Source organism: Trachypithecus francoisi, unplaced genomic scaffold (assembly GCF_009764315.1).
Source record: "Trachypithecus francoisi isolate TF-2019V2 unplaced genomic scaffold, Tfra_2.0 Lachesis_group11, whole genome shotgun sequence".
NCBI classification, from domain to species: domain Eukaryota; kingdom Metazoa; phylum Chordata; class Mammalia; order Primates; family Cercopithecidae; genus Trachypithecus; species Trachypithecus francoisi.
Window position 1 is genome coordinate 44,754,597 of NW_022681456.1, and position 27,817 is coordinate 44,782,413.

Below are 27,817 nucleotides of genomic sequence, written 5' to 3' on the forward strand. Positions count from 1 at the left end.
ATTGTGCTCACCAGTCTAACATTATAGAGCTGCTCATTTATCTCTGGTTCCTGGTTCAGAATCCAGAAGGAGTGTTGACATTTCCAAAATCTCAGCATACTCCTTTTATTGTCACTGTTGCTACTCAGAAAACAGAACATTTGATCCCCAAAAGAGAATATGCTAATAAACTTCAGTCCACTTGAAAAAATCTAATATAAATTTAAGAAGCTAAAAATATGTGTAATTTTTAAAATTTTCTCCCATGACTGCAATAACTAAAATGGGAAAATTTCCAAATCTTGCTTTTTGGGGACATATAAAGGAAGTAATGCAAAACTAAACAACTTCGTAAATTCTGTAGCCTGATTGTATTGCTTTTAAAACCACAAATCTTTGACACGTCATGCTTTAAGAATATGTCTTTCACAATGTGTAATTGCTAGCTGATAGACAAGAATCTAGTTGAAATCCAAAGCTTCCATCAGGTAGCTGATGGTTTCAATGTGAGTTTACTAATCATAAATTTTATTTTATAATTAATATTTTAAATTAAAATATGAAGATATGCATTTCCTTTTTTCTGAAGTTTGTATTGTATTTATATCTGCAAATCACCCAGTTCCAGATTCCTCATCCTAGATCATTTCCCGTTGGTCAGACATTCTGATGGCACACTCTACTTTTCCTTTCTAGCTGTTATTGCAGTAACAGTTAAGAAGTTATTGGTACAATTGTGGTTGATGGACTGCATCTTTCAGTAGACTGCAGGCTCCATGAAGAGAGGGATCATATCTGTTTCTTCATCATCATGTTTCTGCTGTCCAGCATATAGCCTGATACCTGACAAATAGATAAACCTCAAGCAAAACATCATATTTTTAAGGCAGACATAGATATTACAGCCAGCTATATTTAAGACAGGTATTAGAGAGATTTGCAAGAATATAAATATTGCCACTCTTCTCAAAAATATTTTCATTATTATTTTAAAAAACATATTTTTCATAGTAATAGGTTAATTATTCTAACCCGAGAAAATCCAAGTAAAGCTTATAGTACAGCACCAAGAAAATAGTCTGTGCTCAATAAATGTTACTAATTAGCAACACCGTTAATACAATTGTTACTGTGTGTCCACTGTATTCTTGACACAAATACGAAAACCTGCTATCAAAAGTAATTTTAAAAGCTACTTGTTTTTCTAGTATTACCTACAGCCCCTGTCTCTCATGCTATACCCCAGCCACAGAAAATGATTTGAGATTCCTCCAGAACATCAAGCCCATCTAAGCTCCTTTCCTTTGCACATAACTTTGCTGGCTTGGAAGGCTCTTCTCTTCCTAGTCTGCTTGGCACACTCATTTCAGACTCTAAAGTTTCCATGTCAGAGGTAATCTGTTTTATGGCACTTTGAACACAGTCTTTTTAGTATTTTTTATTTTATATTTTGTCTTACTGAATTATACCCTTCCAAGCTACTAGTGTCCAGCATATAATTGGCACTTGAGAAATGCTGTGTGAGAATGTGTGACTCCACTGAGCAGGTCAGATTTGCTTTTAACATAATATGGATTTTCATATTGTTTCAGTTTTCTTTTTCAAGATAGCAAGGCTTTGTTTACTAAAGAATGGTCACTGATATTGCTAAATATATTTATTTTATTTTCTGTCAAAATTTACCAGATGCAGATGTGCTAATAAATGTTTGTGTTTTCCAACATTTGCTGGCAAGACTGGCTGTTTCAAAGACTGGAAAGAATTATTTGTGTAAATGCCCATGGAACACAAAAAACTTAGTTGGGGATGCTGTTCTCTGAGGCTGTCAAGAGATAAGAGGTCCCTTGGCAGAAAACCCTGTTGACTCTTAGCTTGTAATCTTAGTGAAGGTCACAGCCTTTAGGATCTGGCCTGTCTGCCCAGATGAGCTGGGGGCTGAGTTTGCTGGAGTATGGTAGAGAGGAAAAAACATCAGGAAGAACTGAATGGCACATGTAAGTGTATTTCTTTCTTAGCAGCAATGAATTATTTAATCGTAATCCGGTTCCATTGAGTCTTTCCTAGGCATGAATGTTGGAGTAATTGAAAGTTGCAAAGTTGCTAAGTGCCAAAAAAGGAAAGGGTATATTTGCTGGGCTTCCTACAATAAATGTCTCAATTCTCTTCTTGGTAATGTACAACTGGAAATAATATTGGGGTTGGACTAGGGTTACCAATGAAGCAATGTTCATATTCCACGCTTCTGTTACCAACGTTCTCAGTTTATTCAGAACTGAGAGGTTTCCTGGGATGCGGTACAGTCAGTGCTAAAACTGGGAAAGTCCTGAACAAATCAGGATAAGCTGGTCTCTTTAGCGGATCCATACCTCGCATATTTGCAGAGCTTAAGCAGCCAGAAGTATACTTTCATATTTGTCCTAACATCAGCTGAGTTCCATTACAGAAATAGACTAAATAAGAAACTGTTGTGAGTTGTGTTTTGATGTACACCATCTACATTTACTTATACTTTGCTTCTGGGGAGATGGTAGAGCATGATGCTTGGTGACCTTGATCCATAATGCTTGGTGACCTTGGTGACCTTATACTTTATCCTTGGGCATAATCCTTAGTAACCTTGACCTTAAGGCCAAAATGCCTGAATCCAAATTCCAGCACTACCATGTATTTGCTTAGTAATCTTGGAAAATTAATTTAACCTCTGTATGCCTCAGTTTTCTTGTGTGTAGTTTCTAAATCTATAACCTATATAATTGGCTTGTTATTGAGAATTAAATTAGGTAACATGTAAAATCTTTAAAACAATGTTTATTATTATCACTGTTGTCTCTGTGACTACTATTACTACTATTAGTTAGCTGTTCAATTCTTCAGCTTCTTTATCTGCAAAATGGAAATATCTCATAAGGTTGATATGAGGATTAAAAGAGAAGACATAAAATGTGTAAAGCACTTAGTTCAGTGACTAGCAAAGAGTAAGCTTGCCAGTTTTACTCAGTGTCATTATTGTCATTATTACTATTATTGTTAAAAGGTCACTGTTTTTATTATCAATTTGTTTGCTTTATTTTAGTTCCAAGGCATATCACACTCACAGTTACAAGCAAATGCTTTGGATTCTTAGAAAGCTTTTAGATTTCAGATTTAATGTTTGCTATGTTATAGCCCTGGCACCTGAAAGTCTATCACAGTGCCAACCTTCTCAGGTGGTAATAGAACTGGGACAAGTCATCTGCCTTTCTCTGAATGACTTGGCCATCTACAGAGGGCAGACACACGGACCACTGGCGGTGACAATAGGCCACTGCTTTATTTCTGGTGTGGTTGACAAGGCCTCTCATAACACTTTCAGGCAAGTGACTGAAGTAGGTGATTCTCATGTTTCTTTTTACTTTTCTTTCTTTCATTTTTTGCCACTCTTTCTAAAATTCTTAGTTCCTATATAACATTTCTTTTCCCCATAAACCTTAAAAGATATATTAGAATAGCACTACACATAATAGAGTATTTGTTGGAAAAACTGAAAAACTGGAAGCCATTTTATAATGCAAACATTCCTGATTATTAACCAGTGCAAGTGTCATTTGAGACGAGGAAGTTAGAAAGGGAAGGAAGAGCAGGGAGGTAGAAATTACAAACCAATTAACAGAGCATAACTAAACCTTTGAGACTCCTAGAAAAACAACATGATCAAGGACACATTCCAGGCTTATAGAGTGACTATAGATTCTTTATGTCCCAATGTGGCATTACAGGTCATAAGTGTTATAGCCCTGAGGGGAAAAAAATTCATTTGGATTAGTTTAAATATTTAAGTTTTAACACCAGAGCTTACATGAATACAAATCAATCTTAGAATAACGTTTGATGCCATCAGTCCTATGAACAAGGTAAGCATGCTCAACCTTTAAAGTCTCCGAAAAGGTCTGGCATTGAGTAAGGAATATCTGTCCTGATGTGAACTCACTGTAGAGCAGAAAGGGCTTAGAAGTAGCTCTGTGTGTAAGAAATTATGCAAACTCACCGAAGAGAGATGTCAGATACTTTCAGGTGGCCTAAGCCCTGGTTCCTACAAATGTGCTTGGATGCTGCTCTGCTCATTCACACTCTGTGGTTGGATTTGGAGGGTTCTGCACCTAAGAAGTGAAGTCAATAAATGCAATAAGATCAGTTTTATTTCATTTCTGTAATTCAGCCCAGTTCAGAGTAGCAAAAAGAGTGCTGAAAGATTTAGGCTTCCAGTTAAAGACAGGATTTTAAGCTCAGCTGTCCTATAGCTTGTGACGTAATGGGGGAAAATTATAGTAACCACAGCCAGTGAGCTAAGGAAAAACCAACATGCAAAAGTGGAAGAGATGCTAGGCAAACAAACATGCACAATCACGCTTTCACACAGGGACAGCATCAGGCTTTATGAGCGCCGTAAAAGATAAATAAGAGTTTCAAGATTCGAGAGAGTAGATAAACCCATTGTCTGCGTGATAAGTGAATGTGCTTTAGGAATTCCTTAAAGCACATGATAGTAATATTACGAATAAAAGATAATTTCTAGAATTCATTATGAGTTCAGAATCACTATCTTTCAGACTGTGTTCAGGAATTCAGTAGTAAAATAAATATATACACTAAACAGGCAAATAGAAAATATGGGTTTTTCTCTCTGGGGAGCTGGGGAGAATTTTCTAAGAGAAAGGCTACTATTAGCCCTTCGACCTTAAGTGGAATTCATGTGAGGACAGGTTGAGCAGTGCTGCCTTAACACCTCATCCATATCTTCCTTTCCAGTATGCATGTACTTGCTTTCCTTTTGGTTTCGTTCAAGTCTTATAAGGTTGAACCATCACAGAACTTACTCCATTTTACAATAGCCCAATTTGTTCTACATAATAAGAGAATTTCCCAAGAACTTGCTGTTGCTATTATTCATTATGTTTAATTGTTTGTAGCATTTTTCTAAGATCTTCAGACTAGTTTTTTGTTTGTTTGTTTAATAGTATGGTTAGCCATGTTTTATGTCACTTCCTGATATGCTTTGGCTGTGTCCCCACCCAAATCTCACGTTGAACTGTAGTTCCCAGAATCCCCACATGCCATGGGAGGGACCTGGTGGGAGGTAATTTAATCATGGGGGAACTTATCCTCATGCTGTTCTTGTGATAGTGAATGAGTTCTCATAAGATTTGATGGTTTTATAGGGGACTTTATCCTTTGCTCAGCATTTCTCCTTCCTGCCACCATGTATAGAAGGACATGTTTGCTTTTTGTTCCATCATGATTGTAAATGTCCTGAGGCCTCCCCACCCGTGCTGAGCTGTCAGTCAATTAAACCTCTTTCCTCTATAAATTACCCAATCTTGGGTATGTCTTTATTAGCAGCATGAGAATGGACTAACACACTCCCCCACCCAGTGGGATAAATCAGATGTGAAAATCTGACCAATAGAAATATCATTATGAAGTCATAGCAATTACTTATTTCATATGTTTTGGGAATACATTCAATAGCTAGTATTCAAGCAATTGGTGAATATTTACTGTTCTTAGCATATTCTCAGGCACTGGTAGTAGCTAATTGTGTATCTCTTCTAAATTACTAAGCAATTATTACCTGTAATATTTGTAATATTCATTTGACCAGAAGTCTTGCATTTTACATATTTTTTTATTTCCTCCCAAGAGCCAGGTATTATGCTAAATGTTTGATGTACACCATTCCTAATCTCCAAAATCTCTTACTGGTAGGAAATATTACCAGCACTTTATAATGAGACACTGAGACTCATGGACACTGAATGACATATCTAAAGCTACAGATCTAGAAAGTAGGAAAGGGCTTTTCTAAACTGAGACTCTTTGACTCCACAAATCAGCTTTTTTTACTAGACCACATGTTTTGGGGGTTTTCTGACAAGCCTTACTGAAAGTCTTCAGTCAGGGAAGCATATCTTGAAATTTTACTTGCTAGTATGATGTTCTCATGGTTTCTATGATTTATTTGTTCAATATATCATTATTTGACTTTTGATCAAATAAAAATCTTAAGCCAGTAACAGTGGCTCACTGTGATTACTACTTGTAATCCCAGCAGTTTGTGGGACTGAGGTGGGAGGATTGCTTGAGCACAGGAGTTCTAGACGAGCCAGGGCAACATACTGAGAGCTCATGTCTACAATATCTAGAAAAATTAGCTGGCTGTGGTGGCACATGCCTATAGTCCCATGTACTCTGGAGGCTAAGGCAGGAGGATCGATTGAGCCTGGGAGGTAGAGGCTGCAGTGAACCATGACTATGCCACTGCACTCCAGTCTGGGTGGCAGAGCAAGATCTTGTCTCAAAAATAAATAAATAAATAAAAATAAAAACAAAAATTATGGTAATTTTAGATGATGCATCAGCAAGGATATGGGCTGAACAAAGAAAGGAACTAGAAGAAAAGTCGCAAGAAAAAAGATAAGGGAATAATAGCTACGTGGAATACAATAGACAGATAATCACTGTGACTCTAGAATTTGAAAATTGTCCCGAGTTGAGAATATTTCCAAGGATAATTCAAGGATTCACATAGTAAACTGGATTCTTTCTTCCTCCTGCTGCTCCTCCTTCCCACCCTTCTTCATGTCCTCTTTCCCTTCATCCCTCCCTCTCTCCCTTCTTTCCACATAAGTTAATTACTGACATGCACGGTTCTATGTTAGATGCTAGGACTACAATGATGAATAGAGGAAGACACCTATTTAAGGAGATACGTTAAAATACAATCAATTCTCTACCAAGTTCTACAAGAGTAAAAGTTGAAAACTGTCAAATGTAGAGAATTAAACAAATTATATATACATATAATACACAACATTTTAATTATGTATATTGCAAATATGCATGTATATACATACACAGTATTTGCCTTAGGAAAGAAATGTTCTTGGGCATGGGCCATGAGCATTTACTTTTTAAATTGTTCACTCAATCCAGTTTATCACTCTTCACATTGCTAAACCTCAGTAAATACCTAAATACTTTCTTTGGTTAGTGCTCCTGCTGACAATTTCTTATGGTCTTCAGCTTTATTTTATGTAGGAGTTTTAACCTTTTAATTTGCATTGAAATTCTACTCAATACCTCTTTGAATAACAACTGCAATACTTGTATAATGGCTGCTGCTTCACAATTGTCAAAATGTTATCATATATTCTTCTTTCCCTTTTCCTTGACACAATCTGAGTTTTTATTTTTCAGGTGAGTAGACAAGGATCAAAGAAAGCTCCATGACTTCCCCATGGTCACTCCCCTAGGAAAAAGCAATCCAAATGCTGGGCTTCTGAGTCCAGAGCCCATCATATTAAATTGACTCTCTGAAAAAAAAAAAATCTCTTATGAGACTCTCACCTCTCATAAGCCTAAATTAAGAAACTTTCTTCCATTACAACATAGCAGACTGTGGGGTTCATAGAGAGTCAGACCTGGAACGACTACTTACCAATTTTGATTCTTTGGTGAAATTAAAATTAAATTTCCAAGTTTCATAATCTTAATATTATAGACTATTTTACTACATTGGAAGAACTGTTGCATGGATCAAATGAAATCACATGAGAGACTTAGTCAGACTTCCCCAACCAGGAAAAGTATTATTATTACAGGAACAGGACTCCATATGTGTTAGGTGAACTTGGAGAAGGGAGAGCAGTGCATATTTAACCTATCTATGAAGCCATCAAAGAAGGGATACAAATTAAATTGGCCTTTAGCGAAGATGAGCTTTAAATTAGCCAAAAAGAGAATTCCAAACAGGGGGGAAGAACAAACAAAGATAGGAAAGAGAATGGTGAAAGTTGGAGTAAGATGAGATCACCAGTCTGATCAGGGAAGATTCATGTTGGAGAATCATAAGAAACAAGACAAAATAGTGAAAGAAAAATAACTGAAGGGGGCTTGAACTCCAGGTTGAGAAAATGTGACTTTTGAAGTATCTTTTTACCAATTTTTGGAGCAAGAGGAATAACATAATGGAAGTGAAGTTTTTAGAAAGGAACTCTAAATCTTAGCATATATTAGATGGGAGGAGTTTGGAACAGGAACCAGAATCAACAGGGGATGGGTTGTAGCAAATTTACTGAAAGTTATTAACATGAATCAGTGTTGAGTTTTGTCAAATGCTTTCTTTGTGTTTATTGACGTAATCATGTGATTTTTCTTCTTTAGCTTGTTAATGTGAATCCATTATATTGATTGATTTTCTGAAAAGTTGAACCAGCCTTACATACCTGTGATAAGTCAACTTGGTAGTGGCATATCAATTGTTTTATACATTGCCGGACTCGATTTGCTATTTTGTTGAGAATGTTTATATCTATGTTAATTAGAGATATTGATTCTAGTTTTCTTTTCTTGTAATATCTTTGGTTTTGGTATGAGGATAATGCTGGGTCTCATAGATTGAGTTAGAAAGTATTCATCCTTTTTCTATCTTCTAAAAATCATTGCTGAAAATTAGTATAACTTCTTTCTTAAATATTTGGTCAAATTCATGGTGAACTCATCTGCACCTGATCCTTTCTGTTTTGGAATGTTATCAACTATTGATTCAATTTTTAACTGGGAATTTTGTGAACAGACCAATCAAGTCTTTTAACATAGATGGCACAAAGAATCTACTCCCAAGGGGGTTTTAAAATTCTCCCCATCATTTAATACAAAAAAGCAGGCTCTCTAGACAATCCATCTCCCCACAGAAAAACAGAAAGAAAGGGAAAGAAAGAGATACAGAGATATTTGGGAATATTTTTAAGAACAACACATCCCTAGAAACTTCAGTGAAAATTCTGAGAAACTGAATACAGTACATTCTTTACTGTTGGTGGCAACATTGCACCTCTTGCCACCTTCAAACAAAGCTGTAATCAATAAGAAATAATTGACTATTAAGGCCAGGTGTGGTGGCTCACGTCTGTAATCCCAGCACTTTGGGAGGCTGAGGCAGGCGGGTCACCTGAGGCCTGGAGTTCAAGACCAGCCTGGCCAACATGGTGAAATCCTGTCTCTTCTAAAAATACAAACAACATTAGCTGGGCTTAGTGGCGTGTGCCTGTAGTCCTAGCAACTTGGGAGGCTGAGGCATGAGAATTGCTTGAATCTGGGAGGAGGAGGTTGCAGTGATCTGCAATTGTGCCATTGCACTCCAGCCTGGGTGACAGAGCAAGACTACATCTCGGAACAAAGGAAAAAAAAAGACTATTTATTTGAGTAACGACTTGTTTGATAATTTTGTAAATTTTGGAGCCTAACAGTATTGTTTTTAAAACTGCAAATCTTTGACACATCACCGTTTAATAATATGCCTTTCACAATGTCTAATTGCTAGCTGATAGACAAGAATCTACTTGCAATCCAAAGCTTCCATCTGGTAGCTGATGGTTTCACTGTGAGTTTACTAATAATAAATTTTATTTTAAAATGAATATTTTAAATTAAATTATGAAGATATGCATTTCTAAGTCTGAATTAGGACTGAATTATGATGAATCAGGTTTTAATCAGGATCAAATATAAAATTATCATCCTAGCCCAGTGAGGAGGAGACAAAACATCTCCTAACATGTCTCCTCAGATGTCCCAGAGGCAATTCAAAATCAACATCTCCATAAGTGCCTCAGATTTAACTTCCATCCTGTATTCTCTCTGTGTGTCCCACCAACTATTTTGTCACCCAAATCTAGGAATTATCCTTAGCCCTATTTTATACCTTATTCAACCATTACATCACAAAATTCAAGTCAATGCTGCTTGGTAAGTATCCTTTCTTTCAACCCCATGTCACTACAAATATTCATTGAGCATGTACTCTGAAGTAGGCACTGTGAAAGACCCTGGGATACAGTGGCAGACGGGTGGTTTACAGTCTAGAACAGGAGACAGATCCTGAGCAAATGTTACGCGACTGTAGCTAAAGACAAGTACAAGTCCTATTTTTGTGTCTCAAAAGGCTGTGAATCCTGATCTAAGTGGGGTCCATGAAGGCTTTCCTGGAGAAGTGACATTAAAACGGAAACCTCAAGGATGAAAAGGAGTTAAGTGATATAAAAGAAGAAAAAAAATTCCAAAAAGGAAGAATATCATCTACAATGGTTGTGAGTCAGGAAAGGACATAGTATGTGTGAAGAAAACAGAAAATTCCCAGAAACTAAGAGATGAGCAGCTTGCACCTATATGGTCTTTTGCTGTACTACCAAAATTGTTTAAATGTTTTCTTTTTCTTCTGCCTTGGACTACTAGCATCAGTTTTTCACTTTGCCTCCAGAGAGACTTTCCAAAATGCAAACCTCATTATGCCACAAAATCCACAATGGTTTCCCACTGACTACACAGTAAAGGTCAAATTCCCACAAGAGATTCTTCCATTCTCTTCTTTGTGTCTTCCACCCACTCCAACACTTAGTGACAATGATGCCATTTATAGCTCTTCAAAACAGTCAGGCCTGTTCACCTACTTATGTCTTTGCCAGCTGCTATTTTCTTCATTTGGAATGTCTTCGTCTGCCTGGAAAACTCCCATTCATCCTTTAATGGGATTCATATTATATATTTTCTAAGCCAGAGGCCAGCTACAGTTCATGAGACAAATCCAACTCTCTGCCTGTATGACCTGTGAACTAAAAATCGTTTACCTTTAGTAGAGGTTGAAATAAAATCAAAAGAAGAATATTTTGTGATATGTAAAAATTAAAACACATTTAAATTTCAATGACCATAAGTGGAATATTTTTAGAGCATACCCACACTCATTTGTTTACATATTGCCTACAGCTGCTTTTGCACTACGATGGCAAAGCTAAACAACAGAGACCACTCAGCCCTCAAAACTGAAATATTTACTGTCTGGTTTTCTGCAAAAAAAAGGTTGCTCACTTCTGCTCAAATCTAATCTTTCCAATATGCTCCTTATAGGCCCCATCCCATGGAAATATGTTCTTGGAGCAAAACAGTTACCCTGACTACCATCCAAAGCAAATAACAGAAAAATTATTTTAAAAATTTGAGTATAAAACTTGACTTCACCTTAATTTCCTCAGCTGTATAATGGAGACAATAAAAGTGTCCATCTCATAGGTGCTCTGTGAGGATCAAAATAGTTAATAAAGTGTTTGGAATAGTGCCTGGTGCATAAAAAAATGTTCATTAAGTCAACTGTATTAAACATTTTTCCTCTAATATATCTTGTATATTCATCTACTGTTTCCCTTCACTGTATTTCAGTTCTTTTTCCCTTATGAGTCAATTGTGATTTTTCTTTTGACTTGTGCAAGGTGACTCCTCAATAAATATCTAGTGAATAAATAAATGAATGAAAATGAAAGGACTCATGGCCATGGATAACAGTGAGAATGAAAGTGAATTGTGTTGAACACTGTACTGCTGTTTAATATTTACATTGCAAATTTTGTGCTACTTTATGACTTTTAGCTGAATTTTTAAAATGTAATGAAGTCAGAAATTATTTCACTCAAATGCCAGAAAATGTAAGATACTTTTGATCAAACTGGAGGGGTTATATTAAATATTAAAGTCTTACAAGCCTCAGTAACTCTAAACTTATGTTGACTTGAGGATCATTTCCTGACTTTTACTGGAACCATTCTGGGCAGTATATTCCCTCTTCCTGATGTCTTTGTGAGCTTCTGCTCCAATTTCTCTTTTCATGTCTTCTTTATTTTACCACAGACTTATATGCCTCCAGCACATGAAGCTGCGCTTAACTTGGCTCAAAAGCAAGGCTAGATATTATCACAATGTAAGAGATTAAAAAGCATTCTAATCTCAAAAGAAACACACATGCAGAGTCCGCAGAATATGTAGGGAAGATTTTTTTCTTATGTTAATAAAATGGCAATCCCAGCTTTAATTTAGGATGCATCTATTGAGATCTAGACCAGGTTAGTCATTTTCAGCGAAATGCTGGGGTGTATTCTCCAGAAATCTGTTTCCATGAAGAATCTGCAAAGCCCTCAGGAGTTAATCCATCTTGAGAAAGAAGAGTCTGGGAAACAAGTTTAGGCCGGTAGCAGAGTTTTGGTTACCAGAGAGGAGAGGGGACATTGAAGACAGCAGGGAATTTGCCATTTCTAGGTTTTTGTTTGTTTGTTTGAGACAGGGTCTCACTCTGATGTCCAGGCTGGAATGCAGTGGCATGATCATAGCTCACAGTAGCCTCAAATTTCTGGTCTTCAGTGATCCTCTTGCCTCAGCCTCCCAAATAGCTGGGACCACAGGCATGCACCACCATGCCCAGCTAGTGTGTTTTATTTTTTGTAGAGATGTTGTTATGTTGCCCAGCCTGGTCTTGAACTTCTGGGATCAAGTGACCCTCTTGTCTAGGCCTCCAAAGTGCTGGGATTATAGACATGAGCTACCGCCCCCAGGCTGCCCTTTCTAATTATCTGCCAGACTAGTCCCCAAAGATTCACCTAATCTTCAAATGTGAATGTTAAACGTGAAAGGGCAATTTCTCAGAATCTTGGTATGATGTTGAGTCATAAGTAACATTTCCTTAGGTCCTCTTCAAGAAAGTGCATGCATACATAAATGCACAAAAAGAAGAAAGAAAAGAAAAGAAGAAAGAAAAGAAAAGAAAGAAAGAAAGAAAGAAAGAAGGACAGAAGGAAGGAAGGAAGAAGGAAGGAAGGAAGGAAGGAAGGAAAGAAAAAAAGAAAGAAAGGGAGAAAAGAAGGGAGGAAGGAAAATGAAAGCAAAAAAAGAAAAGAAAAGAAAAGAAAAGGAAAGAAAAGAAAAGAAAAGAAAAGAAAAGAAAGAAAAGAAAAGGCATATCTCATCAAAAGTTCCTTAGAGAATGGACTAGCTAACCTGAGACCTAAATGAAGGAGTGGTGAGGTGCAGGAACATCTACTACAAAGGCTTGGTTATGATGAATATTATGACCCATTTGGGGAACTGCAACTCATTTAACTCTGACCACAACCCTATGAAGTGGATACAATTATTATCTCCATTTAAAATGAGAAACTGAATTATAGAGAGGTTAAGTAACTTGCTTTATGTTACATAGCTAAAAAAGTAGCAGACCTAGGATTCAAACTCAAGCAGTCTGACTCCCACATCTGTGATCTTAACCTCTACTTTATAATATTCCTAATATAATAGCCACCTTAAGGTAAGAAAGTTTATATCACATACTGTATTAAGTACATTATACGTATTGCTTGATTTAAATATGCTCCAGTTATCTCCTGCTTCATACCAAAATTTAGTGACTTAAATCAATAAAAATCATTTATTTCTCTCATGAATCTGCAATTTGGGCTGGGTCCTACCCTACCCAATGCCAACTAAATTGAGGTGTGCAGGATCTGCTTTTAAGATGGGTCACTCACATGCTAAGAAGTTATTATGGGCTCCAGGATGAGTTTTTCCCACCTAGACTTCTGGGCCTGTGATGGGAGAGACTGCCATGAAGGTCTCTGACATAACTGGGGACATTTTCCCCATTGTCTTGGTGAGTAACATTTGACTCCTTGTTACTTATGCTAATTTCTGCAGCTGACTTCAACTTTTCCCCAAAAAACAGGTTTTTCTTTTCCATCATGTCAGTCTGCAATTTTTGCAAGCCTTTATGCTGCTTCCTTTTGAATGTTTTGCCACTTAGAAATTTTTTCTGCCAGATAACATAAATCATCTCTCTCAAGTTCAAATTTTTTCCACAGATCTCTAGGGCAGAGGGGAAAGATGCCAGTCTCTTTGCTAAAGCATAGCAAGAGTGACCTTTACTCCAGTTCCTAACCAGTTTCTCATCTCCATCTGAGACTACCTCAGCCCGGACTTCATTATCCATATCACTATTAGCATTTTGGTCAAAGCCATTCAACAAGTCTCTAGGTGGTTGCAAACTTTCCCACATTTTTCTGTCCTCTTCTGAGTCCTCCAAACTCTTCCAACCTCTGCCTATTACCCAGTTCCAAAATTGCTTCCACATTTTTGGGTATCTTTACGGCAGCATCCTACTCTCTGCAGTACGAATTTCCTGTACTAGTTTCTTCTCACTCTCCTCTGAAGAAATACTGGAGACTGGGTAATTTATAAAGGAAAGAAGTTTAATTGACCCACAGTTCTGCAGGGCTGGGAGGCCTCAAGAAATTTAGAATCATGGTGGAAGGAGAAGCAAATAAATCCTTCTTCACATGGCAGCAGGAAGGAGAAGAATAAGAAATGAGCAAGTGGTGAAGCTCCTTATAAAACCATCAGATCTCGTGACAATTTACTATCATGAGAATAGCATGGGGGAAACAGCCCCCATGATTCAATTACCTCCCACCGGGTGCCTCCCAGCACACATAGGGGTTATGGGAATTACAATTCAAGATGAGATTTGAGTGGGCACATAGCTAAACTGTATCAATGGGGGTGGTTTCTAATGGTTTAGCACCATCCCCCTAGTGCTGTCTCATGACAGAATTCTCATTAGATCTGGTTGTTTAGAGGTATGTAGCATATCTCTTGTCCCTCTCTCTCCTGCTCAACAATGGTAAGATCTGCTTGCTTCCCCAGTGCCTTCTGCAATGATTGTAAGTTTTCTGATGCCTCCCTAATATGAGCTTTTGCAAATATTCTTTATCAGGTTAAGGAATTTTTGCTTTAGACCAAATTTACTGAAAGTTATTAACACAAATGAGTGTTGAGTTTTGTCAAATGCTTTCTTTGCATTTATTGATATAATCATGTGACTTTTCTTCTTTAGCTTGCTAATGTGAATCAATTATATTGATTGATTTTCAGAAGTTGAACCAGCCTTATATACCTGTGATAAATCACCTTGGTAGTGACATACACTTTGTTTTATACATTGCTGGACTTGATTTGCTGTTTTGTTGAGAATTTTTGTATCTGTGTTAATTAGAGATATTGATTTCTAGTTTTCTTTTCTTGTAATGCCTTTTTCTGATTTTGGTATGAGGATAGTGCTGGGCCTCAGAGAATGAATTAGAAAGTATTCACTCACTTTCTATCATCTAAAAAACATTACAGAAAATTAGCATGATTTCTTTCTTAAATGTTTGGTCAAATTCATGGTGAACCCATCTGCACCTGATCCTTTTTGTTTTGGAATGTTATCAACTATTGATTCCATTTTTTAAATAAACGTAAGTCTATTCAGATGGTCTGTTTTTTCTTGTGTGAGTTTTGGCAGATTATGTCTTTCAGGGCATGGGTTCATTTCACCTAGGCCAGCATGTGAGATTAGAATTGTTTGTAGTATTTCTTCTTAACTGTTTTTTAAAACTTTTCAAAGAGAGAGTGTCTTGCTCTGTTGCTCAGACTGACATGCTGTGGCATGATTGTATCTCATTGAAGCCTCAAACTCTTGGGCTCAAGGAATCTTCCCACGTCAGTCACCTGAGTAGCTAGGATTTCAAGTGTGCACTACCATACCCAGATATTTTGTTAAATTATTTTTTTGTGGAGATAAGTTCTATTTTGCCTAGGTTAGTCTCAAATCCTGGCCTGAATTTATCCTCCTGCCTTGACCTCCCAAAGGGCTGGGATTGCAGGCATAAGCCATCAAGCCCGGCCCATAGTATTCCTTTGTTATCATTTTAACGTCCATGGGAGCTGTAGTAATTTCTTTTCTTTCCTTTCTGATATGAGTAATTGTGTTCTCTCTCTTTTGCTTTTTTTTCCAGTTACCCTGACTAGAAGCTTATGGATTGAACTTTTCATTAGTTTCATTAATTTTCTCTACTGATTTTTTTGTTTTCAGTTTCATTTATTTGTGTCCTAGCTTTTATTTCTTTTTTTTTCTACTTACTTTGTATTTTATTTGCTTTTTCTTTTCCAGTGCTGTAAACTGGTTGATCTATAATTGATTTTGACATTTCTTTTTTTCTATTATACACATTTAGTGCTATAAAATTCCATCTAATCGCTACATTTGCTGCATTCTACAAGTTTTAATAAGCTATGTTTTAAATTTCACTTAGTTTAATTTCTCATGAGATTTTTTTCTTGGACCCATGAATTATTTAGAAGTATATTGCTGAATCTCCACATAGTTTGGTATTTTTCAGCTCTCTACCTTTCTACTATTCCTCTCTAGTTTAATTCCATTGTTGCCTGATAGCAGACATTGTATGTGTTGTGTTTTTAAAAATTTATCAAGGTGTATTTTATTGTCAAGAACATGGTCTATCTTGGTCAGTGTTCCATGTGAGGTGGAGAAGAACATGTATTCTGTTGATGTTGCATAAAGTAGTCTATCGATGTCCATTATGTCCAATTGTTTGGTGGTGTTATGGAGTTCAACTATGTCCATATTGATTTTCTGCCTGCTGAATCTGTTCATTTCTGACAGAGGGCATTGAAGTCTCCAACTATAATAGTATATTCATCTATTTCTCATTGCAGTTCTATCAGTTTTTACTTCATATATTTTGATTCTCTATTATTAGTTACATACAAATTAAGAATTATGTCTTTTTGAAGAATTAATCCTTTTGTCATTATGTAATGACCTTCTGATATTTTTTTAACTCTGTGCCTGTGCTTACCCATGTAATGCACTTCTTTATCCCTGATGACATTCCTTGTTCTGAAGCCTACTCTGCCTGAAATTGATATATCAATTTCCACTTTCATTTGGTTAGTATTAGAATGGTATAATTTTCTTCATCCATTTACTTTTAATCTACATCTCTTTATATTTAAAGTAGATTTCTTGTAGACAACATTTGGTTGAGTTTTAATTTTTTATCCACTATGACAATCTTTGTCTTTTAATTGGTGCATTTAGACAATTAACATTCAAAGTGATTATCGATACAGTTTTATTAGAATCTACCATATTTGTTACTGGTTTTTATTTCCTATGCTTCTTATTTGATTCTATTTTTGTCCTCCACTTATATTTGCCTTTTGTGGTTTTGACTGAGTATTTGATATAATTTTATTTTCTCTCCTTTCTTAACATATCACTTATACCTTTTTTAAAAACAAAACATTTTTAGTGGCTATCTCAGAATTTACAGTGTACCTTTACCATTACTCCAAGTGCACTTTCAAATAATGCTATACCACTTCACAGGTAGTATAAATACCTTATAATGGCAATAGTTCTAAGCCCTCCCTCAAGTCTCTTGTATCATTGTTGTCATTTATTTCACTTATATATAAGTATATATAAGTGTGTGTGTACATATATGTATACACTTTATATAGATACTTCATATATATATCCTTGTATGTGTGTGTGTAACACACACACAGAGACACATGTATACATACAATTGAATACAATTATACTATTGTTATTTTTAACAAACTGTTATCTGTTACATCAATTAGGTATGAGAAAAATAAGAGGTTTTTTTTTTTATTTTACCTTCACTTATTCCTTCTCCAATGCTCTTCATGTAGATCCAAGTTTGTGACCTATATCACTTTTCTTCTTGCTGAAGAGCTTTTTAAAACATTTCTTGTAAGGCACAACAAATTCCAATTTTTGTTTTTCTGAGGAAGTCTTCATTTCTCACTCATTTTTAGAGGACAGTTTTACAGGGTATAAGATTATAGGTCGATAGGTCAGTGGGGTTTTTAATCTCTCAACACTTTAAATATTTCACTGTTCTCTCTTCTTGCTTTCCTTGTTTCTTTCTTTTCTTTCTTTCTCTCTCTCTTTCTTTCTTTCTTCTTTCTTTCTTCTTTCTTTCTTTCTTTCTTTCCTTCCTTCTTTCTTTTTTTTGAGATGGAGTTTTGCTTTTGTCACCCAGGCTGGAGTGCAATGGTGTGATCTCGGCTCATTGAAATCTCCATCTCCTGTGTTCAAATGATTCTCCTGTGTCAGCCTCCTGAGTAGCTGGGATTACAGGTGCACACAACCATGCCCGACTAACTGTTTTTTGTATTTTTCATTAGACATGGGTTTTTGTTATGTTGGCCAGGCTAGTCTTGGACTCCTGATATCAGGTGATCTACCCACCTCGGCCTCCCAAAGTGCTGGGATTACAGCTGTGAGCCACCACACCCTGCCTGCTTTTCTTGTTTCTAGGGAGAAGTCAGATGCAAATGAAATTCTTATTTTTCTCCTCTATAGGTAAGGTGAGATTTTTCACCTCTGTCTTCTCTTTGTTGTTGTTCCACCCCTACCCAATCCCCCAACTTCTTTCAAAATTTTATCTTTGATTTTCTGTAGTTTGAAGATGATATGCCTAGGTATAGAGATTTTTTCACATTCATCCTGCCCAGTGTTCTCTGTACTTCCTGGATTTGTGATTTAGTGTCAGACATTAATTTGGGGGAAATCCTCAATCATTATTGTTTCAAATATTTCCTCTGTTTTTCTTTCTCTTTATTCTCCTCCTGATATCCTCATTATGTGTATTTATGCTTCTGGAATTGTTCTGCAGTTTGTGGATATTATGTCCTTTCTTTCTTTTCCAGTCTTTGTTCTATTTGCTTTTCAGTTAGATGTCTGTTGACATGTTCTCAAGCTCAGAGACTCTTTCCTTAGCTTTGTCCAGTCTACTAAAGCCATTGAAGGAATTATTCATGTCTGTTGTTTTTTGTTTGTTTGTTTGTTTTTTGTTTTTGTTTTTGTTGATCTCTAGCATTTTGGGGGTTCTTCCTTAGAAAATCCCTATTTCTCTACTTATATTGCCCATCTATTCTTGCATGCTGTCTACTTCATTCACTACAGCCCTTAACATATTGATGAAAGTGGTTTTAAATTCTCAGTCTGATAATTGCAACATTCCTGCCATATCTTAAGTCTGGTTTTAATTCTTGGTCTGTCTCTGCAAACTGTGGTTTTTGCCTTTAGTATGCCTTGTAATTTTTTCTTGATAGCTGAACATGATGCCTTGAGTAAAAGAAAGTGCTATAAATAGGCCTTCATTAATGTGGTGGTAAGGTGTGGGGGAAAATAAGTGTTTTATAATCTTAAGAATAGGTCTCAGTCTTTTACTAAGCCTATGTCTCTGGGCTGTGAACTTCACACATGCTTCTCAGTCACATCCCCTCAACTCAGATGGGACTAGATAACTAGACTGAGCTGAAGTTGGGTGTTTTCCTTCTTCCACATGGAAGACCAGATAGAGTTGGGTACACCTCTTTCCCCAGGTCAGTTAGTTTCTGATAAAACTCTAGCAATTTTAATTTTCAGCAACTAGTTAAATGGTTTCCCCTGGGGACAGAACTTATTAAGAACAGAATGTATTGGTATATTTCAAAAAATTCCTTCCCTTTCCTCTGTCAGAAGCACAAAGGAATCTTTTCTCCTGTAATCACTGTGAGAACTTGATAAGGATCCAGGAAGTAAAACCCATAAAAGCATGAGGTCTTTCCTAAGACTGAGTCCCCCAGAAGTCGTTAGCTCTCAGACCCATCCACATGAAACTTCTGGCAATTCATCAGTTACACTTTAGGTTTTCTTCATTAGTTTCTGCTCAGGTAAGTTGTGATTCTCTATATTTGTTCAGGCAGCAGTTTGACCTGTAACCTTACTTCTCTATGAATCTAAGAAAGGTTATTGATTTTTCATTTTTTTTCAGCCTCTTATTTGTTGTTAGGAAGGAGTGGAAACTTCTAAGCTTTTTACATGCCAAACTATAAACCAGGAGTCCTTATTATTTTTTTTTAATCCAGGGGGTTAGTCCAGAATTTCAGTGTACACGAATCGTACTGAATTGAGGGAGTTTCACTATCTGACATTTTTTTGTTCTGTGAATCCTCAAATTCCAACTAATTAATATATTTCCAAATTTTCTTTTAGAAGAAAAAGTATTTTAAAATTAAACCAAGTACTATTAGAAATTTATTTGTGAAAGCTTAAGTTCACCACATATTTTGAATTGGTCTTATATCTTATACTTTTTACATTTTCTATTTTAATTACAATTCTTAAGTACCAAGAAGAAATTTCAGAAATCATCACTGACCCCCTCCTTGTTTTACAAATAAAGAAACTAAATCTCAGACAGTCTACCATTTTTCCTTTGGTCACTTAATGACAAAGCTTCAACTAAATCCAGGACACACATTATTCATATTGAGAAGGAAGAATATAAAGAGGCAAAGGCCATGCCATGTCTAATGCTCTGAGGTGTGATCTGCTGCATATAAAGATGATCTTGGGTTGGACATAAACAATGGGAATGGAAGTTACTTAAGCTGGCACTAGAGAGACAAGTGGGGCCAGTTCAGGGAAGACTTTGGGGGCAACGTCAATGAAGGCATTGTAGGATTGAAAAAGAGAGAGAAGTGGAACCATGAAATTTGTAGTCTGAAAAATCACTCTGACTATGGGAAAAGCCACAGGGATGAGAAAGACACAAAATACTCAGCAAGTGAAGATAATTTATAAGGCTAGAGCTTAGAGCCTGCTGTGAGGAGTCACAGGAAATGTAGGCTAGAGTCAGATCCTGAAGGAAGCCCCGTCTGTCTTGGAGTAAGACTTGTATAGTTAATCCACCAGGGAATGAGGTCACTTTGATAGATTATATGTTCAGAACATAAGAATCATGCTAAAAAGATTCATTTGTATTCATAATATTGTAGTTATGAATGTGGATAATGGATTGACAGATTTTACAAATATTTCATAAAAAGTTGGAAAGAAAAAAAAAAGATGCCTTTCAATTAACCAGAACTGCCTATTTTCGTTTTCTGTTTTCCAGTTGTTTGAGATTGATTGAAGACCTCAGCTGTAACAAAAAACAAACTCAGAGAGGGCAGAGAAAGACAACTGAGACCTCGCCATACAATGCCTTGGTGAGATGGACTTTCTGCTAAACCTTACGTTAACTCCTCAAGGAAACGTCTGGGCATATACCACAATAGTGCCTGCCTGTGTGATGCAACCTAATGCTGCCTCTACTTGCTGGAATTTTGCTTTGTGCCTCTGGGTAGTAATTAGGGATTGTTTGATCTTAGTCAATAAAATACTATTCAATTTCCCCTGCAGACATCAGAGATGCATTTATTATAGTAAAAACATTTTCCCATGCCACTATTTGAATTTAAAGCATACATGTCTGCTCATTTAATTTCTAGCTACTTACACAAGCTTTTTAACATATAGACTAAGTACAAATTAAAAACCGAAGGACATTACTCATGTTTCTGGAGGTAAAGATGGATGGATGTTCAGTAAATTACACCTACTCCTATGGAAGCTGCTGTTGATGAAGCTTATGAAGTTTAATTTCTTGATTTATCTACACTGGCTGACTCCCATGATCGTCTATATTCTGAAGCTTAGATTAAACAGATGATGCAAGAAACACCTACATTCAAAATTTGAGAAGTACCTTTGAAAATTCAATGGAATTCTTTGTAATAAATTTCTAAATCACACATGTCAGACATATTGTGGTCCAAATCCTGCCATTTCATTCATTATAAACGTTCACCTTAAAGCAGAATTTCTCTGTAAAGCTGGTAGCAATCCTCTTTCACATTTCCTGTGTTATTACAAAGAGGTGCCATTCTGTGTAAGAGCTTATGAGGCTGCTAGTGGTAAATTCACTTGTTGCATCAGTAGACTTGGAGACAGACAAAAGATCTTGCATTTGTCTGATGATTAAGTGATAAGCACCATCAATATGTTCACAAAGAATAGGGGAGGAAATAACACCCTGACTCAGTGTTGTTACCACCTTGGGTATGTGAATTCATTGATATCCTTGTTAATTTGGTGAAATACAAACTCTAAATTTAGAAACTGAATATTTTCTGTTTACTTCATTACACTGTATTATATGACATTAAAGAGCATATTAAGCAAGTATGATGTTTAATATAAAAACTACTAATATTATATTTCCAGTTAAAAAAAGTCTTCCAAACAAGTGAAGGAATTTATATGTTGTATCAAATGTCTCCGACAACACCATAACTTCTTGATACTGTTGTGATTCTTATTAGTATGAAAAAGGATACAATTGACATAGTTCATAATAAATGTTAAAGTAATATTCTGAAAATGCATTAGTAATAGGATTTGAATTCACTCATAAATAGAAAGCATTAAAATATTTTGTTTTGTTTTTGAGAAATAAGGACTAGCACCAAGTCAAGAGTTATACGATACAGAGAAAAATAGTAACCCCACTTCAAAGGGCATATAACCTTAAGGAGATTAGATAATATGTGCATTAACAGTTAAATAATCGAGTGGTTCAATAAGGAGTTATAGAACATATAAAACCATAGAAAATGGATATCAAGGTGCAAATGTATGATTAAATTAAAATCTAATTAGTAGTAAAGACATTAAACACTATGAGGTCATAGGCTACAGAGTGCATGTGTGTTGGTGTGGTCAAGAAGGCTTCATGGGGAAATGAGAAATTAAGTGGCATTAAAGTAGCAGGAGGAAATGGGCAGAGGGAGAAGGAAGGGATGGGTTTTCAGAAGAGGAGAGGGAGACGTGGAGGGAGGTTACAGTAAGACTCCAGGGCAAGGAGGAGGGGGAAGCCACCAGTAATACCAGCCGGTGACTATATCAATCCAGATATAATCAAACATTTATGAGGGAGAATAGTGGAAAATGGGCTGGAATGATAGGCTGAAGAAAGCTTCGGACTCCTTCAGTCGGACCTTTATTGAAAATTTCCCCTGAATGGTAGTCTTCCACTTCTTCTCCAGGTCTCTGATGGTATACTGACTTTGGTAGAACATGCTGCATGTCATCAATGCCCTTGTTTGATTCATTGCCTCATATTCAGAATCAAAATGTAGAGCTTGGTACAAACTGGCTTTTATGAAAGATGCAGATGACTGCAAAATCACAGTTTCTGGAATGTGCATCTGCTTGTCATTTATTTCAACTGTCTGTTGGGCACTTACACTGAAACCCTGCTACTCTTCCCTCTAATCAGGTCTACAATGAAATTCTACTTCATTCTGAATGCCTATCTTCTCTATATTTGTTGGAGGCACTTCAAGGCAGTTCCATCATCACAGCTGCCTGAGCTGAAAGTATTCTCCAATACATATAAGATGACTAAATAATTTATCATCCAAGTGAAAGGAGTGTTATCAATAATTCTTCTTGGACGACAGATATAAATTGGATGATCCTAGGGAAACAGGACTAACAGTTATGCTATTTGATTTTTCCATCATTGTATCCTGTCCATTTCTTTTTTTAATTATCTTAATTTCTCTCCTTTTTCTCTCATCGCTTCTGTATCAGTCCCCACACTGAGTTCAATTGCACCCTCTGGTCTTTCTTGCTAGTCATCCGTCTCTCTCCTTTCATTCCATCCTGACACAGGAAAATGTACCTAAAACTCTATTTTGAGTGTTACTCTCTTGTTAAAGAACCTACAATGAGTCTTCAATATTTTTCCCCAAAATAATGAACTTTTCAGCTGGGCACATTTGGCTCACACCGGTAATCCCAGCACGTTGGGAGGCCAAGGTGGGGGGACTGCTTGAGTCCAAAAGTTTGAGACTAGCCTGGGCAATCTAGTGAGATCTTGTCTTTACAAAAAAAATTTTTTTTAATTAGCCAGGTATGGTGGTGTGTACTTGTAGTCCCAGCTACTTGAGAGGCTGAGGTGGGAGGATCGCTTGAGCCCAGAATGTCAAAGCTGTGGTGAGCCAGGATTGCACCACTGCACTCCAGCCTGGGCAACAGAATGAGACCCTATCTCAAAAAAAAGTAAAAATAAATAAATAAATAAACTTTTCTCTCTGGCTCTTTAGGACCAGCTTGATCTACATCTACCTACCTGTTGTTATTTTCTCCTGTTCTCAACTGCAGCACTGGATTTTCAGGATTTTCCACAAATACTCTTCCTTCCTTCCTTCCTTCCTTCCTTCCTTCCTTCCTTCCTTCCTTCCTTCCTTCTTATTTATTTATTATTGCTTTTGCAAGTACTGATTATCCACATCTATACCATGCCCTTTTATTTTATTTTTTCCTAATCTAGTTACTGTATAATCTTTAGAGCCGTCCCTGAAACTGAACCTTTCTTTGAACTTCTTAATAACCTTACATTGAATCTTTAAGAAGCCACTACGCTTTTGAGTTCCTGTTTTCTTTTGCTACCATGATTTCAGGTTTGTTTTCTTAAACAATTTCTCTTTAAACTAGATTGTTAATTCCTTGAGGAGACAGAATAGGGGGTCATATGTCATTCACATAAAGGTGTTTTGAATATATGATGAGAGATGTGTCTTTCCCATCAAAATCTCTTCTCTCTTTTTGAGATGGGCTGTGGCTCTGTTGCCCAGGCTGAAGTACAGTGGGGTAATTTCAGCTCACTGCGACCTCCACCTCCCAGACTCAATAAATCTTCCCACCTCAACCTACCCGATAGCTGAGATCACAGATGCCTAAATCTCTTCTTATTCCACTCCTGCCTAATTTGCCCTTGACCACTTCTAAAAAGCAAAAGAAGACAAAAAAATTAAGCATCTGTTTTCATTTCACAACTACCTACCCTATAAATCCAAAAATAATGGTATCCTCTCCTTACTAAGTGAAACAAATACATTCCAAGATGTGAGGTATTACTGTTCTGAGTCTTCAAAGTCTTTACCCAATTCAGCAGAATCATTCTCAGATGGGCACAGAGTTTGCTTTCTTATGCATAATGGATTCATATACAAAAATTTCCTGACCAGGATTATTCCTGGTAAAATGTAAATCTGGTGTTGTTCCCTGTGCTTTTATATGTTTCTATCTTTAACCTTGAATGTGATGCCTTATGTAAACCTGTATGTTTAGGATGGAGGGGATGGTGAATTTAATTCAAATGTAATGCAAATGTAATTCCCACTACAACATAGATCTTCAGAGGCCATGAGCAATATTCATCCTGAAGCCCTCTTGCTGATTAATTTGGGGAGGGGGATTAAGGATTCAAACTGGTGTACTTAATATGAGTCAAAAATGTAAACACTGCACTGAATGAGTGTTCTGTCTCTTGATTGGTTACCTGATATACTTCATTAGCTAGTGTCCTCTTAAAAGAGGAGGTGGGAGGTGAGGGGTTTATAGGTGGTATAAAATAGCAGTACTTGGGTGTGATATTCTCTGCCTCTTCCTTTGTCCCCTTCCATGGTCCTCTTGGCCCTGTGAACACACATGGCGAATGATGGAAACTGAGTCTGCTGGGTTCTCCACTTGGTTTACTGGCCTGGCTGTTTACCCTCAGCCTTTCTTGCCTGGTCACCTTGGTCCTTGATTCATCATCTGTGATCCATGGAACTTGTGATACATGGTGGGTCAGAAGTTTTAAAGCTGAGGAAAGTGGGAGCCACAATCCCATGTCACTGCGAGGCCATCATAAACTGGCTCTGTTCCAGTATACCTACGTAGGTTACAGGGAAAGGCACACCGCCTGGCTGTTTCCCTCAACTTCTAGGACCTGCCTTTTTCTTTGATTTCTATTCAAGAAAGAAAGGAAACCTTGATTTTCTACTTCTGACTTCCATTTTCTTTTCTCTATTAACCTCTGAACAGGAGAAAAATAAAGTAAGCTTTTTTTTCTCTATCTATATTCCTTCTTCCTGGTTTTAGCAGTGGACTAGGCACTCTAGGAGCTGGAGTCCCCAGGTCTGAGGCCTGGATGTGTTTAAAGAGAACGTAACCTCCCTGCACATAAAGCCAGCCTTTCATTGCAATTGTCTTACAAGGAGATTAAGTCCCAGCATCCTCCTGCCCCAAACCAGATTTAACAGAACAAATTAACACCATCAATTTAATGCTATTTAAAAAATAAATATCTTGATTATACACAAAGTCAATGGAATACCTCTTCTTTTTCACTGATGGAAAAAATTTCTCACAAAATATACTTCTGAGTGAAGGCATTGGTTTTCATAATTAGATCTTAATAGTATGTAATTATAAAATTATTTCTTACAATTCTACAGTCATATTACATATATGGCTATAAAAATGCAAAGCTTAAGCATCAATGATCATCGCAGATACCCCATATATCTTAAAATAAGTTAAAAATACCAGCTTCCTACATAGCATCATTCTGAGCAATAATGATTACTACAGTTAATTACTTATCTATTGTACCTTAAGATTATTTACTCACAGCCATGACATTAATAGCATACTGCTTGGGGCCGGGCATGGTGGCTCAAGCCTGTAATCCCAGCACTTTGGGAGGCCGAGACGGGCGGATCACGAGGTCAGGAGATCGAGACCATCCTGGCTAACATGGTGAAACCCCGTCTCTACTAAAAAAAATACAAAAAAAAAAAAAAAAACTAGCCGGGCGAGGTGGCAGGTGCCTGTAGTCCCAGCTACTCGGGAGGCTGAGGCAGGAGAATGGCGTAAACCCGGGAGGTGGAGCTTGCAGTGAGCTGAGATCCGGCCACTGCACTCCAGCCTGGGCGACAGAGCGAGACTCCGTCTCAAAAAAAAAAAAAAAAAAAAAATAGTATACTGCTTGGAATTTTACCAGATAAAGACAGCCTGCTAATTCTTTCGTATTCTCTCTTTTCTTTTTAAAACAATATTCAGTCAGTATTTATTAAAAAGCTGCTTTGAACCAAGCCTTTCATGGGTAAAGCAACAGAAATAATAAATATGGGTCCTCAACCAGAGGAGCTCACGTACTTTTGTATACCAAGTATTTTCTGTACTATCTTCCTCCTTACTTTTGTTTAATTTCATAATATAATAGTTTCCCAAATCTGTGGCAGCTATTTCTCTGAAGTGATGATTAGAAATGAATAGCAGAGTCTAAGTCTCATAGTTATCTTTTGGATAACTGCTTTATCCAAAAGATTAATGGTTCCACTTTTCATTTTTATGCTTAGTTGTTCATTCTAATTTTTACATATTCATTTATTCACTCATTCATTCCATAAACATTTATTAAGCAATGACTTTGAGTCCACTGCTACAGTTGGCCTCTAGACATAAGCCATCTATATTGGCCTTCAAAGTGATCTGCCTACTGAGCCATACATATGATAATGCTATAATAGGGAAATACAATATGAAATAAGGGAAGGAGATTGAGTCTGCCCAGGGTCGGATGGGAATACTTTTCAGAAAAGTAAATAACTTGCACTGAATGTTGAAGGAGTAGAAGCACGTGAAATAGTTAAGTGAGAAAAGGCAGTCTTATCCAAGTGAACGGTACAGACAAAGGAGTGGAGGCTTGAGCAAGCAAAGTTTCTTAAAACTCGAAATGGAGTATGCCAAAGAGCCTATTTCAGTTTTGTTGGGCATACAAATGTGCCCAGCTACAAGATGGCATTTCCTGTCCTTCCTTACAGATAAGAGTGAACAGTGATAATGTGCCCCAGCCTTGGTTAATGAATTATAATTGGTAGTTGTATAGTGAGGCTTCCCAGCAAACTCCTTAAAAAAGGAGGAGGCTTACCTGGACTGAACCTTTTGCCCTTTGCGCTTTGGCCTTCTGTTCTTCCTGCATGTGATATAAACACGATGCCCAGAGGAAGAACAATGCCCTGTGACCATATAGCAACAAGCACACTCTCAGAAGGGTCGAGCAGAAAGACGCAATGAGCCTGCAGCCCTGAGATAACATGGAGTAGCTCTGCCTGCCAGCCCTACACTGACCATCTGAGACTTCTCATGACCAGAGGAAAGGTTCCTTAGTTAAGCCACTTGTTTTCAGATTTGTGTTACTTGGGAAAACTGACGGAGTAAACCTGAACAGGCTAGAAGAAGCAGACATTTCTGAACAACACCCTCATAGGTTCTGATTCTGATTCTAGTCATCTAAATGGCACCTAAGAATTCCAACTTTACTTTCTGATGTATGTAGTCCCAAGATAACCTGCATTTAAACAAACAAACCAAATTTAACAAATGTGAAAAATAAAAAACTCT

At 36.9% G+C, this 27,817-nt stretch overlaps 1 long non-coding RNA gene across 4 annotated transcripts in view; it reads left to right on the top strand.

The window, feature by feature from the left end:
• Positions 1–1,870: 1,870 nt before the first annotated feature.
• Positions 1,871–27,817, top strand: part of LOC117089654 — a 182,591-nt gene continuing 156,644 nt past the window's right edge. For 3 of the 4 annotated variants that reach the window (XR_004439695.1, XR_004439696.1, XR_004439697.1), the window contains exons 1-2: positions 1,878–1,973; positions 20,652–20,745. This is a non-coding gene — a long non-coding RNA (uncharacterized LOC117089654). Of the gene's footprint in view, positions 1,974–9,958; positions 10,124–20,651; positions 20,746–27,817 lie in introns of all 4 variants that reach the window. The other variant, XR_004439694.1, reaches the window with a different exon arrangement.